The sequence below is a fragment of the Prionailurus bengalensis genome, chromosome A1 (assembly GCF_016509475.1).
Source record: "Prionailurus bengalensis isolate Pbe53 chromosome A1, Fcat_Pben_1.1_paternal_pri, whole genome shotgun sequence".
Lineage (NCBI taxonomy): Eukaryota > Metazoa > Chordata > Mammalia > Carnivora > Felidae > Prionailurus > Prionailurus bengalensis.
In genome coordinates, this window is record NC_057343.1 from 188,820,464 (window position 1) to 188,835,951 (window position 15,488).

The 15,488-nt window shown below is 42.8% G+C and overlaps 1 long non-coding RNA gene across 1 annotated transcript; it reads right to left on the reverse strand.

Annotated features, from left to right (window-relative positions):
* Nucleotides 1-10,419: 10,419 nt before the first annotated feature.
* LOC122476058 lies at nt 10,420-11,996 on the reverse strand. The gene is made up of 3 exons (XR_006295383.1): nt 11,647-11,996; nt 10,966-11,036; nt 10,420-10,570 (listed from the first exon to the last, which is right to left on the reverse strand). It is a non-coding gene; the product is annotated as an uncharacterized LOC122476058 (long non-coding RNA).
* Between the last annotated feature and the right edge of the window lie 3,492 nt (nt 11,997-15,488).

Here is a 15,488-nt window from a genome sequence, read left to right on the forward strand (position 1 = left end):
ACAGCATGGATTCAAATACAGTCACCCTCGTTCTAGAACCATGCTTTTACCTACTAAGCTTCAACTAAGATTTCCATTCAGGTCAGTGGCCTCTTGAATGCATTTAGGATTCACTAGCATTTAGTGAAATCCTAGAAAGTCACTAATAAATCACTACAATACGAAATCTTTAGCTTTATTTTCACATGAGCACACAACGTCCAGAGAATCACGAGCCTGCTCCAGGCTGAGAAGTAACTCCCTGAAGGTCACACAGCAGAGTGCGATGCAGGTACCATTTGAATCCAGATATTTTTCAGTTTTGGGCTCACCCTTAAGTACCATATCACGCTGTCTGCACATGGGCCACAATGAAAAAAAATAAATAGGTGGGTCACGTGCTCATAAAGTCCAAAGAGCTCCCAGGAGGCTCTTTGTCCCCAAGGACTCACAGCAGCCACTCAAGCTGCCATGCATGGTCTCTGGCAAGTTTTGACTTGTAAGGTTCTTTCAACAGGAAGCATTGCCAGCTCAGATCTTACCTTGATGGGTGCAGAGGCTGGGAACCCTTAAAGCCACGTCAACAGGCATGAGAGAGATAATACCATAGCCAGCCTTGAAATGTTATCTGAGAGGCAACAGATGGTCGTCCTCCAGGCCATCAGAGTGCCTGAGTGACGGGCAGTGTCAGCACACACCAGCCTCCGGGGACCCAGTGACTGTGGCTCTCCACATCTCCCAACAGGACAACGTAAATCATATATCCCTCTTGGGTAATGCATCCTTTCAGGGCAGCCAACATTTAACATGTCATCGACCTAGAGCAGGCTCATGAGGCTCTTGATGCTGTTTGCTCTTGTGAAATAAAAGTAAAGCATTAGGGCTACACTTCTATATGGGTGGTTGCCTAGGGTTTCACATACTTAGAAATGCCACCAGCCCAGGAGTTGGGAGGCCTGTGTTAAGACAGTATCAATTATTTTCTGACAGCCACATGACATCTGAGTCTCAGTTTGTTCATCTGTAGAGTCGGCAGCTGGCCAAGGGCTGTGAATTTAGGCTCAGTTCCACTCTGAGCCCTGGCCCTGGTTGATCCCAGGGCCTGGGACCCACTGTTCTTTTGCTGCATCATCCCTCACTCTAGCCAGTGCTGGAGGCAAGCTAAGCCCCTAATTAGGGTCTCAGAAAAAGCAGGGACACCAAACAAGGAATGCTTTAAAAACAATAGATGCTTGAACAAAAGCAATCAGGTGGTCCCTGTGGGGAAACATTTGAACTTTTTTTGTTATATTCATTTGTGATTTTTTACAAATGGGGGGGGGGGGAGGGGGTCACCATAATCATTCCATGTTTATAACCTTATCTGACCCTGTTATGAAACCTAGAGGCTTCTGACCTCCTCCCTTCCTTCATTTGAGAAGATCTTTTAAAACCTTTGTGCCCTTGGGGCACCTGGGTGGCTCAGTTAAGCGGCTGACTTCAGCTCCGGTCATGATCTCACAGTTTGTGGGTTCAAGCCCCACATCAGGCTCTGTGCTGACAGCTCAGAGCCTGGAGCCTGCTTTGGATTCTGTGTCTCCCTCTCTCTCTGCCCCTCTCCCACTTGCACTATGTCTCTCTCAAAAATAAACAAACATTAATTTTTTTTTAATAAAATATAAAAAAATAAATAAAACCTCTGTGCCTTGGTCTCCTATTTTTAAAAGGGGAACAATTGCCCAGAGTTACCCCATAATGGTACATATTTATAGGTGAGGAGATATAGATCACTCACCATAAGGTAAGAAGGGTGTGACAGGGTATTCTTTTCAGCATTGTTTATAATAGCGCAATAGGGAAAACAAGATAAATGTCCATCACCACAGGGTTCATTAACTTGATCATGAGCACATTCATTCTCTAGAATCCTAGGTGCCCTTAAAGTGAATACAGATCTGTACGTGCAGAATAGAACATTCTCCAGAACCCATTTCTAAATGAAAAAAATCAAGATGCAGAGCAGTGCATAGTAGACTCCCACTTGTGTTTCTTTTAAAGAAAGCTATATTCACATATGCTGATTTATACATGGAATATTTCCAGAAGGATAAACAAGAAACTGTTACCAGAGGTTGGCTCTGGGGATTAGACAAGGCGGCCTGAATGAGAGGGAACAAAGCCTCATTTCCATTCTATATACTCTTGTTTAATTTTCTATTACTCACATGCAGAACTTCTATTTAAATAAACAAAAGGGCCACATCTATGTACCATATTGCTATCAATATTAATGATGGAAGATAATGAAAGATCATATTCTGTCAATACTAATTAGAGAGAACTCCCTCATTTCAAAGACTGTGGAGCATTGACTGTGCAATGACTATGGGCTAGCCATGTGGAGAGGCCTGGGGCTGGCTCCTTCCTTATTAGGGCATGGTAGTTACCAGCTCACACACTGGAGGGAAGTGGGGTAGACTTGAGGTGTGCCAAGCATCTACCACTGGGAAACTGTGGGGAAATCAGGTCACCTCCCTGAACCACTGTTTCTTTATCTGTGAAATGAGGATAAAGAGCCTGCTCCCCGGCCTCACTCCAAACTGCTGCGGTGAAGAACGAAGGAGATAAGGCAGGTGAAGTGCCCAGCCCTGGTTCTTAGCAAATGGCAATGAGCACAGGCCACTGCTATAACAGGTATCTTTCTCTATTTGAACTCTAGCTACTTGTTCTTCCAAAATCAGGAACCTCATAGTTTATGGTAATCCATACCCCTTCCTATCCAAACTTGCTATCTGAATTCAGGAACAAAACAGATTTGGAGAGGAAGGATTATTCTCACTCTTAGGAAGCTTAGAAGAGAAATCTAAGCTAAGACTTGCAAGGTAGGTTGGCAGGTTCAGTTGGAATGAGAGGGGGGACCTCCTTGCTGAGGAAGCAGTATGCATTAAGAGAATGCAGCACCAGGAGCCTGAAGAATGGCCAAGAGCCCAGTGTTGGTACCCTCATCCCATGAGACCAGTGGACCCATCAGGGTAAGACTTCAAATGCTGTGAGGAGGAGCTTCCAAAATAAACTGATTCTGAAAGTTGAGGAGCAATGGAATTTCTTGACCTAACAAAGCGTGATGAGGGCAGTGGCAGTGTGAATGGAAAAGGGAAGATGAAGCCTAAGAGAGCCCAGGATGTGGACTAGCTAGGGTTTGGATGTTTTGCTGGGGAAGGTGAGGAGGAAGCTGAAGACAAACTCCAGATTTCTAGTTAATGCAATAAATCTGAGTTTTCCATACTAGGTGGAGGGAACAGTGGGGGTACATGTGAATATAATGTTGCCAAACACAATCCACTCCTTCTGTTTTAACTTCCAAACCATCAGGAGATCTGAGCAAGCTTCTCTTTAATTCATCCCATAAATATTTATTGAGCACTTACTGTGCATCAAGTGCTATGCCATGAGCCAGAAAGGTAACAGTTAAGAAAATACAGCGTTTCCGGGTGATGTATGGAATTGTTGAATCACTATACTGTACACCTGAAACTAACATAACACTGTATGTTAACTAACTGGATTGAAACAAAATTTTTAAAAAGGGGGAAAAAAACGAAAACCCAGTGCTTGATCTTATAGTCCTTAAAATCTACTGTGGACTCCAGGCAGGTTAACAATCACAATCGTGCTGGGACAGGAGAATTCATGGGAGATTGAGATTTCAAGTAGGGGCACCTTCTCCAAACTTGCGTGTTGGTGAAGCCTTAGGAAAGGACTTCAAAGCTGAGAAGAGAAACAGAAGGATTTAAGAGGACAAAGAGCGAGGAAAGAATATTCCAGAGTAGAGAGCAAACATAGTGGTCAGCAGATGTGGAGGAGGCAAAGAGGCACGATTTGGGGGGATGGAGATGGGGCAGTGAGGAGTGAGAAGACAGGAGGCCACAGTGGGACCAGGTCATGCTGGAAGGTGCTGGGACTTTGCATACAGGCATCAGTCTCTGGGCATTTTTCATGCACCAGCATGACCTAGTAAAGACCTTACCCTTGCAGCTCCAGTTTGTACACTCAGAAGGATTGCCTCTGGGCACATGGCCCTGGGAGATGCTCCACCATGTGCAGAAGCAATAGTCAGGCCAATGAATTGGAACCAAGTCTGGATTTGAAAACGACTTTGCTTTTGTATCAGATTTCTAACTAGGGATTTTTTTTTTTTAGCCCCATCAAAGTCATGTGCACTGAGTTCCTTCTTTCACTCCCTCTAAAAACAAAACAAAATAAAACAGTAATGCAAAATCCACGTGAAGGTGGGTATCTTGTTGTGACAAGGTGGGACATTCGTAAGTTACAGAACCTTTTCTACAGACTTCTCCCATCCCTTCCTTGGACAATAATAGCTCCCAAAATTCTTACAATCATTCTCTCACCCTCAAGACATAGAAAGTTAAGAGCTGGTTTTATTCCAATGTTGGTTCTGATGCTTGAAAATATTTTGTAACTTGCCCAAGTTCATCTAGCATTTTGTGGGTCTACAGGCAGGACAGCTTGACTTACTCTCTTTTTCTACTTCTCTCTCCTACTCTCTTCCTTTCATTTTCTCTTCTCCTTCCCCACTCTCAGTTGCACATAATGGAGACTCACTTGTTTGCCTTTAACATGGAGGTGGGGGAGAAAGTGCAAGGGAATTAATAAAGCTGGTCATGACCTGCAGTGGGAGCAGCAGGAGCAGCTGGAGCCTTCCACAGACACTGGCCCTGAATCCAAGGAGGCTGCAAAAATAGCAGAGCAGGAGGTGGTCCTCGCCCTCAGGTCTCTACCCTGCCATTGCTGTGACTCAGCTCTTTTAAGGGAATTTCACTCTCTCTCCTCCCCCTACCAACACTTCTCACAGCAGTGTTTTGCAAAATTTGATCCCTGGGACATTAAAGAGACATGACAATTAAGTGGAATTCATGACCCTGGTTGGGCTCCCTGGCTGGATAAAGAAGACACTATTCAGGAATACTGATGAGATTGGAAGAACGAATGAAGAGGAAAGAAGAGTACTTTATCAGTGTGAGAGCTCCTGAATCAGGGCACTCTACCATGGTTGTTTAAGAGAATAGCCTTCTTCTTAGGAAAACATTCTGAAGGTTCTAGGAATAAAGGGGCTTGATGTATACAAACTACTTTCAGTTCAGGGAAAAAAAAAATTTTGTGCATCTTATATGTGGAAAGGGTGAGAGAGAGAGAGAAGCAAATGTGGTAAAATGTTTACAGCCAGTCAATCTGGGGAAAGGTACACAGAATTTCTTACAACTATTCTTGCAACTTTTCTTTAAGTTTGAAAATGGTTTTTTAAGAAATAAAGCTATGGGAAACAAATTAGTTTTTAAAGGAACAAAAACGTGGTCCTGGACCAGACAAACACATCAGAATCTCCCAGGGGGTGGTTTAAAATACCATACAGTTCCCAAGTCCCAACCCAGAGCCATGGAATCTGCAATTCCAGGGCTGAGCTCTGCGAACAGGCATGTCAAATAAGCTATGTCAAGTGACTCAGTATGCACTAAAAAGGGTAACTTACATCTGCTACATCAGGACCAGTCTGGGTTCCTCTCATATATTTCTTACATCAAAACTCTCAGTAAAGAGAAACTCCAATGGCTTTCCCCATCTTTTCACACCAGGCTCCATCACAACTGCTACAAACCTATCAATTGACTACTTTGGGGTCAAATGTCTGGTCCAACATCATTGACTAAGGACCAGGGTACCATTGTCCTCTTTAGGATACCTTTTTTGACCAAACTAGATTTATCCTTTAAAAGATGTGCTGACAGCTCAGAGCCTGGAGCCTGCTTTGGATTCTGTGTCTCCCTCTCTCACTGCCCCTCCCCCGCTCATGTTCTGTCTCTGTCTCTCTCAAAAATAAACCTTTTTTTCTTTTTTTAAGTTTAAAAAAATACAAAGATTTAAAAAAAGGTGATGAGGGGGCACCTGGCTGGCTCAGCTGGTGGAGCATGTGAGTCTTGATCTTGGGGTTATAAGTTCAAGCCCCACATTGACTGTAGAGATTACTTAAAAATAATTTTTAAAATCTTTTAAAAAATGAAAAATAAATAAAAGGTGATGAGAAGAAAAGACCTGTTATTGACTCATCTAGTACAACTTTAATAATGACCCACAGGGCAAAGCCTTTTGCAACAGATGCCATATGTTTCCTTTTGCAAAAAGAATATTGGCTTGGTTGGTGGGGGGTGGGAGGGAGGGGAAAGTGGGTGATGGGCATTGAGGGGGGCACCTGTTGGGATGAGCACTGGGTGTTGTATGAAAACCAATTTGACAATAAGTTATATATTAAAAAATTAAAATTAAAATAAAATACAAATAAATTTAAAAAAAAAGAGTATTGGCTCTGGAAACTGCAGGTAATAGGGAAGAGGTTTTAACCAATCTAATTGTAACCTTTGAAAAGCAGAAACTTGAGAAGTCTATACAACTTTAGAGCAAATATTTTCCCCAAGTACCAATGATTTTATTCTGTATTCATTGACCATGTTATGCATTTGAGCGCATGAAGTACAAAGTGGCCAACAAGCTTATCAAGGCTTTGTGAACATCCAGCTTACCAATGAGGAAATACTACCTGGATGATGCCATTTGGCTTTAGGAACTATTTTCTTTCTTTTTTTTTTTTTTAAGCTCATTTATTTTGAGAGGGGGGTGGAGGAAAGAGAGAAAGGAAAGAGAGAGAATCCCAAGCAGGCTCCGCACTGTCAGTGCAGAGCCCAATAGGGGGCTCAAACTCACAAACCATGAGATCATGACCTGAGCTGAAATCAAGAGTCAGATGCTTAACTGACTGAGCCACCCAGGCACCCCTCGGAACTATATTCTTGAAATACTATATTGCTGGCTTAAATCAAGAGGTTGGTTTAAACCCCAGGAGGCAACAGGTCAAGAAGGAGAGATGAGAAGACCATCCTAATTCCTTTGTTTCCTCTCCCACCGAAACTCACACCCATTCCTGCCCATCTAATCCACCAGCCAGTCATGTAAATTCTATTTATGAAACAAATTGCCAAGGCAACTGCTTTTCTCCAATTTCACTGTCACCAGCCAATTCCAAATGACCATTCTTTCTCCCTCAACCATATGTCTCCTGCTTCTATTCTTTCCACACATACAGCAACTACATTTTTTTTTAACTTCTTATTTTAAATAATGCCAAACCAACAGAAGAACATCTACTTCTGGCCACAATGGAGTAACTGGAACTAGATTTACTCTCCCACATGAAACAACTGAAAAACCAAACAAAATATATGAAACAAAGGTTTTCAAGACCCTGGGCATGACGTGATGAAAGTCAGTGATACCTTAGAGATGGGAAACAGTTGAGGGAAGTCCCACAGTTGCCCCAGCTCACTCCCTTTCTAAACTTTCCAGGCCATGACATGGGAAGGAACAACCCAGCAAACTTCTCACCTCCAGTTGAGAAAACAGATCTGAGAGTGCTTTAAGTCCATAGTGGCTAGAGGTCACAAGAGACACCAGAGAGAAAGAGGTACACAGAGAGAGCCCCAGAGCTCTACACAGCATCCCGCTTGACTGTTTGGGAGAGTACTGATCATGGCAGGCAAGTGAGAAAGCTATTGGAGGCTGGGGGAAGAACTACCAGAAAGGATTCAATTGAACAATAGCTGTCATTCACTCGGCATCAGCATAACTAGTGCCTGCCCACCCCACCAATCAGGCTGGGAAACATCATAATTCATGGGGCATTGGTAAAATAAAAAGAAAGGTCTTACCTTAGTAGAGACCTATAATTAGCACTAGACTAGATGCTGCCCTGGTCCTAACAACTCTTAAAAGCTCTAAAAGGATTAAACTATTTCCAAGTAACTGCATCCCAGAGCCAAGCTCAAGACATTTCCTATAGGAAAAGAAAACTATCCAGCACCCAAAAAGTTAAAACTCACAATGTCTGGCATCCAATAACAAATTACCAGGCATGCAAACAAGCAGGAAAATGAGACTCATACAGAGGAGAAAGAACAATCAGTTGAAACTCGTACAGAATGGACAAATACATTAGAATTAACAAAGATGAAGAGAGCTACTATAACTATGGTCTATATACTCAGAGTTAAGTTGAGTCAGAGAATGTATTTTTAAGACTCAAATCGAACTTCTAGATTTGAAAACTATATATGAAAATTATGCTGGATGGGATTAGGAGCAGATTAGAAAAAATGAATACTTCTTCTGGATAATCATATTTGTCTGTAGATATTTCTTTTTTCCTCTATTCTTTCTCCACAGTCCTTCCCTTTCTAAAAAAAGTAATCAAGACATATTTTTAAAATTCATTGTCTTAAACAAATGAGTGCAAAGTAGTCAAAAGAGGCTAATGGATTCCCTCAAAGTTTCATAACTATTTAATAATAGAATCCAAACTAGAATCAAGGAATACTGGCATTCAGAGATATTTCCCTGTTATATAAAAGTGCTTCTTCTTAGGATTAGTTATGTAATAATAAAGCAGTAATGAAATATTTTGATACAAATTATTAGATAAAACAGTTCAGGTATTGCTCTTAGAAATGGACCTCAATTAACACCAGATGAAGCTGTTAAAGATCTAAGAAACTGTGTGCTAAAATTAAAACATAATGATCATCCAAAAGGGCTGTTAGAACTATTTTTCCTCCTGAAATCTTTAAAAGAAGGATATTTTTTATTCCAATTTTGAGGAATAGTTTAGGCAAAATCATGCTTATGGGCACATTGTTTCTGCTTTGTTGTTAAAGAGAAATAAAAACTATATTTTCTAATTTTATTTATTTATTTATTTATTTATTTATTTATTTATTTAAAGGGCAGAGAGAGAGAGACACAGAATTCGAAGCAGGCTCCAGGCTCTGAGCTGTCAGCACAGAGCCCCATTCGGGGCTCAAACAACAAACTGTGAGATCATGACCTGAGCCAAAGTTGGACACTTAACTGACTGAGCCACCCAGGTGCCCCTCGAATATTATTTTATACGGCAACTTTTATCATGATAATTTCTGGCAATTTCAAAAAGACACTTTTAAAAAATCTTCATTATAATTCACCCTTCCAGGCGCCTGGGTGGCTCAGTCACTTAAGCGTCCAACTTTGGCTCCAGTCATGATCTTGAGGTTTGTGTGTTTGAGCCCTGTATCGGGCTCTGTGCTGACAGCTCTGAGCCTGGAGCCTGCTTGGGATCCTGTGTCTCCCTCTCTCTTTGCTCCTCCCTGACTCGTTCTCTCTCTTTCAAAAATAAACAAACATAAAAAAAAAAAATAAAAAGAATTCTCCACACTTCCATATGGTTTGTTCTAACAAAGAGTTAATACTAATGATTTTGGAAAGATATAAAATCATGTGTCAAAAAAAGGGGGGAGAGATTAAAAATTCTGGAAAAAATATTAGTAAAACAGAAGACACAGTAATAGTAATCATACGAAATGGAAATACACAAAGTAAAAAGCTGGGAAAAATGAAAAGAGCATCAGTGGACTATGAGACAGCTTCAGAGACCTAAAATACATGTAATTGGAGCTCCAAAGAAGGTGGGGGGGGGGGGTGCCACAGAAAGAAAAGACTATTTGAAAAAAATGGATGAAAACTTTCCAAACTTGTTAAAAACGATAAACCCAGAGACATGAGAAGCTAGAAAACCCCAAACAGGAGAAAATATGAAGAAAACATCATAATCTAATTGTTCAATATCAGTGACATGGGGGTGGTTGGGGGCAGGGAGAAGTAGCTATTGAAAGAAAAAGCCATTAGGCACAGAGCAAGGATAAGAATAATAGCAGATTTCTCCTCATTGAAACACAGGCAAGATGAGAAGCAGTGGAATTTCATCTTTAAAGTATTGAAAGAAAGAGGAAAAAAAAGCTGTCAACCTAGAATCCTACAATAAAGACTTTTTCAGACATACAAAAGCTGAAGGGATTCATTACCAGCAGATCCACACTTCAAGAATTATGTTGAAGAAGTTCTGCCAGCAGAAGAGAAGAGACCCAAGATGGTCATCTGGAGCTCACAAAGGAGTGAATAACACGGCGGGGGGGGGGGGGGGGGGGGGGGGGGTAGGGGGGCAGGGGAGGGCATGTTTTCTGATGTAAATCTCTTTAAGAGGTGACTGTTTAAACAAAAATAATGACATGGTAATATGGGGTTTCTAACATATTAGAAGTACAAATGTATGACAGTAATAGCACAAAAGGCTGGAAGGGGAAGAAACACAAGTACACTATCCAAGGTTCTTACACCATACATGAAGTATCAAGTGATATAATACCTCAAAGTGGAGTGCAATGAGCTAAACATGTATACTATAAATTCTAAAGCAAACCCAAAAAAATAACACATACGCAAACACACATACAGTTATAGCTAATAAGCCAACAAAGAAGTTCATTAAAAAAAAAAAAAAATACTGGTCCGGGACCACACAATGCGCTTGATTGCCACAGCTCTTTAATGTGCAACCTCTTCCTCAGTCCTTCTTTGTCTTTCGTGACCTTGACATTTTTGAAGACTACAGGCCAGTTGGGTTGTCTTTGTTGTTTACTTTTGTTTGGTTGTAGAATGTCCCTCAGTTTGTGGTTCTCTGATAAAAACAATGTTCTTTTACTGTAAGTCAGATCACAACGGGGCCCTACTTAAATGGCTCCCATGGCTTCCCCACCCCTTGCACTTAGATCAAGCACGTTGTTACAGAGCCTTTCCTGATGTGGCCTCAGCCTTCCCTCCACTTTTATCTCCCATCACACTTACCCTGCCATGCTCCAACCACATGCTGTCTCTTTCTTTCTTTCCTTCTTTCCTTCCTTCCTTCCAGCTTGTTCTCACCTCAGGGTTGTTCCCCATGCTCTTCCCTCTTGTCCTTCCTATCTCAGTTCCTAACCACCACCCCAGAGGCATCTTCCCTAATCACCACTTCAAAGCAGCCCTCCCCCATAACCAGCCCCTGCCACTTCCGTTTAGTTTCTTCAGAGCACTTACCACCATCAGAAAGCATCTTGTTCGCTTGCTTTCTACCGAAATGAAAGCCTTGGCCAGAGAGTTCTCAGCACCTACAATGGTACCAGGCACACAGAAGGCCTTCAGTACATATTTCTGGGAAAAAAATGAATGAAGAAGGGACAGGGGGAGCCAAGAAAGAGAAAGAAAAAAAGAGGAAAGAAGTACACTTTGGAAGAAAGGAGATCCCAGGGACATAACCAATATCTGTTGAAAGGCTTCCAAACGCTGAGGCCTCTCCTAAGCACTGTACATGTACCAACTCATTCATGGGACAGTCAGAATCTGAAGTCACTGAACTTCTGAGACCCCAGACCCTCCACCAGTAGTATGAGGAAGTCCTCTAACTGCAGCCTCAGAGAGACATAAGGAGGGATGCTCAGGCTCCCTAAAGCGATCTCCACAGTGGGTGAACACCATGTAGAACAACAGAGACCCATCCTGAGTGGCCAGAATGAAGGTGTGAGGGGATTGGGAGCCGCCTCTTGTGCCTAGCTCTCCTTCCTGGGAGGGACCCTGAGAGCTCCAAAGACCCCATTTTTTTACCACAAGATTTTGCCTCCTAAACTGAAAAATGTCAAAATGCAGAGAGAGAAAATGAAGGAGCAGCACAGAGATGCAGAGATGAGATCTGGGGAAAGAGTTCGGCTGATTTTCAAGTACCTGGTTCCAGGCCATTCCAGAAGTCCGGCTTCCCTCCTGCCCTTGGTGCCATGAAACACACTGTAGCCTCTAAGAATCCTTTTTACTGAAGCTAGCTCTGGCTGGTTTCTGTTTCTGCAGAATGTCTGTTGATTTCAGAGAGCTGCCTTCAATTACTTGGAGGGGACCTCTCCCCCTTCAGGGTCTTGGTGGGAGGCAGAGAGCACACCCTCTACAGACTGGGAAATGTCAGTCATTCACTTTTCCAGTGTACCTTGCAGCTGGGAGGGTTAAACACGTGACCCAGGTTCACCAATTATATGTGCATATGCAGTGAAACAAGGCCCTAGAGAATCCATTTTAGCTGGAGTGGTGACACCTTTCACTCCATCATCCCTGTGGCAGCAGCATAAGCCTGGTATCTATGCCAGACCGGGGCTGTGTCATCACACAGACTGCTGTTGTGACGGACACCTGACCTCCCTTGTCACTGCCCTTTATCTTGTGCCTGGGCTGTAGCTTTGCTGACATTTCTGTGACCCACCTGACATGCTTTCAATAAATTCCTTTTCTGCTCAAGTCAGCGAATTGGTTTCCATTACCTGCAACTGAGAATTCCAATGAATCCAGTTACTTTCCACAAGAGTCGTAATTCAAGGAGCTCAGTCTTGCCTGAGTTTTCTTTAAGTGGGTATTGGGCTAGCCTTCTCTCCAGCCGCTAATTAATACTGTCTACTGAGCCCACAAAGGGAGAGCGAGCCCTGAGGTGGAAAGTCTCCTGCTGCATCTTATATTTTGGTGCACAATTACATGTTGCATAATCTGCTGCTGGCCCATGTCCCACTTTTGTGTGAATTAGGAAAAGGCTTGGCCATCAGCTGGGGACACCTTGTGCAGGGGATAACCTGCATAGCATGTGCAAAGGCCCTGGTGGCACATCTCTTCACAGCCCTGCTGAGCTGCGGCTGGCTGGACTGGAGGGGAGAATGCGCTAAGCACTTGTTTACAAATGGACAGATTCTCCATTTGGTTTGGGCTCAGTAGGGAAATCAACTTGGAAGGCATGGGCTTCACAGAAGCTTGTAAGATGAATGAAGCACAAAATGGTTTGCAAGCTGGAATCCAAGGGTGGGTTTCCAGGGGAGTCTTAAAATATCCTGAATTTTATATAAAATGTGTGGGAACATACATTCTTTGTAGAGAAAGTCTAATTATCAGCTTGTCTAAGTGTTCTGTGACCTACCTACCATACACACACATAAATTATAACTCTAAAACCACTGGTATGACCTGATCTTTCATTTTACAAATAAAAAAAGGAAGAAACAGAAATGTTCAGAAAGGTCACAGAACTCATTAGTGGTCAAGTCAGAATGGAAATCTAGGTCCACAGCTTAAATAACAGAAATCTCTCTTTAGGTAGCATTTAGGTAGCATTCACATGGTCATGCCAACGAGGTGTCTTCAGTAAGAGAATTCCACCTGGTCTGGAATGTACCAGAAGTGGCAGGAAGCATGAGCAGTGCTGGTGTTCCAGACACCAGGCTCCCAGTGCCCCAGTCACCTTGCCCACCCCAACCTGGCCTAGAACAGGCCTGCCTTGGTGGTAGGGCACATCAAGGGCCACCAGGGATAAATCGTGCCCCACTACTGTTCCCCCAACTCTCCTGTTCACACACTTGCATGTACCTACACCCAGGGGCCAGAGACACAGGAAACCTGTCGGCTGGAAAGTCACAAGTCACCCAGCTAGTGCTTTAAAGCAAGGAAAAATAATGTTTTTAATTTTTTTTTAAATCTTAAACCCACACAGATATACTTGGCCCCCATATTACCATCAAGGCCATGTGTGGGTGGGACAACCTCATACACTCACATTCACCTTTCTCAGACAAGGCCTTCCTTTCTTGGGTGCCTATGATATTCATTTATCAGCTTAAAAATATTGGGAACAGGGCTCCCAAACAGCAACCCCCAATGGCTTGTTTCTAGAGTTTACCGATTCCCTTTTCACAAAATCGTAGGAATTACCCCAACAAACACGACTAACTGCTAACATATGGGCCAGATACTGTACTAAGTACCTGACATACATATTATAATTTCATCTTCACACTAAGGATAAATACTATTACTATCCCTATTTTATAGATACAGAAGTAAAGCCAAAGAGGTAACTTGGCTAAAGTCACAAAACCAGGAAGAGGCAAAGCAAGGATTTATATCCAGGTCTCGTGGACTCCAGAGTCTCAGCTCTTAGCTGCTCTGCTATGTTAGGCTAAATTGCCTCTCAGGAGAGGGGGTGCTGGTTGGGGTTTGTGAGAATCCTTGACTTTCTCCAGGGCTCTTCATCAAAAGTTCTAAACACAAAATGGAAGGATGCCTTCCTTAAGTCCTAGGTCTTCCAGTGAAAATAGGGCTTCAGAGAGTCTTCAACTATTGGCCCTAAAGAACTTGAGGTTTCTTCTAATCTTCTTATATTACAGGTGAGGACATAAAGAATCAGAGGGAATAAGTGACATGTGTGGGACACACAACTAGCAGGTGGTCCCTTGACCTGCCAAACCAGGGCCCCAGAGTGGGAGACATTTTGTCCACTGTTATATGGGGGGGGGGGGGTGATTTTAGGGGCACACAGACAAAGCTTTAACTAATGTGGATTCTCAGGGCAGCTGGGTGGCTCAGTCAGTTGAATGTCTGACTTTGGCTCAGGTCATGATCTCATGGTTCATAAGTTAGAGCCCCACCTCAGGCTCTGCACTGCCCTCTCTCCATCAAAGTAAATTATGAATGAATGAATGAATGAATGAATGCATGCAGTGGGTTCTCTTACTGAGAAAAATATCCCTAGACTCCTCTGTTAGTCCTGATTAAGGAGACTCTGTCCATTCAGTGTGTGAATATGTCTGCAACAGTTCTTCAACACTTGTTAAACTCCCTTTTTACAGAGAGAGGGGCCTTTGGTGGGAAACAGTATAAGAATCAGCAAGAATGTGGCAACATTGTTGTATTTGGTTTTTTTATAGGTTACCCTATAATTATGCTAGGTGATACCAGTTTTCCATTTATACTTTAATTTAAAGTTTCCATTTAAATATATGTATCTAGGTTAAAGAAAAATTAAGTCAATTTAAGGAAAACATTAAATGAATATTGGCCGCTTGCTATGATGCAAAGTAACCGAAAATTTCAATGAAAGTGCACGTTACTTCATCATCACTTTTTAAGTAAATGACAATAACTACAATTTTAAAGCAGAGGAGGACTCTAATCATGGTGTGTTCACGGGACCAGAAATCACGCTACGTTGGGCTTCAGCTCCATACTCTGACTTCCTGTCTTTATAACCCCGCCCTCATCACTCACGGGCCCTCAGGGAAACTATTAGGCCACCTTGGGAGGAGTCTCGAGGACAGGGACGGAGCTGTTTACAGCAACGAAAGAGGTGTGCCGCCCCCTGGTGGACAGCTTGGAAAGCTGGGTCGCCAGCTTTAGTGTGTATGCGCATAGGCAGGCCTGACACTCAATTGTTATGTGGTCCTTTCCTGTGTATTATACGTAAGCACACATGTAAACATAGATCTGTAACTGTCTTTGAATTTCACTTCAGGACAGTAAAAGGGGTTTTATGTCTGCTGACGACTGAGAACTGCCGTCCTAGAAAACTAAGACTTGCTCCCTACTTTGAGGGCTTACTTACAGCCAAGGCTGAGGAGCCCCTAAGGCAGATTTCATTGTACCAAGTGTTATTCCCTTGCCTAACTAAATGCTCTCTGGTCTTCTGTCCAAATCCTGCCTCCCACGAGGCCCAGGCCTCCCTCCCTCCAGCTCACAGCTCTCGCCCTCCTGTGCAATCAGCACAC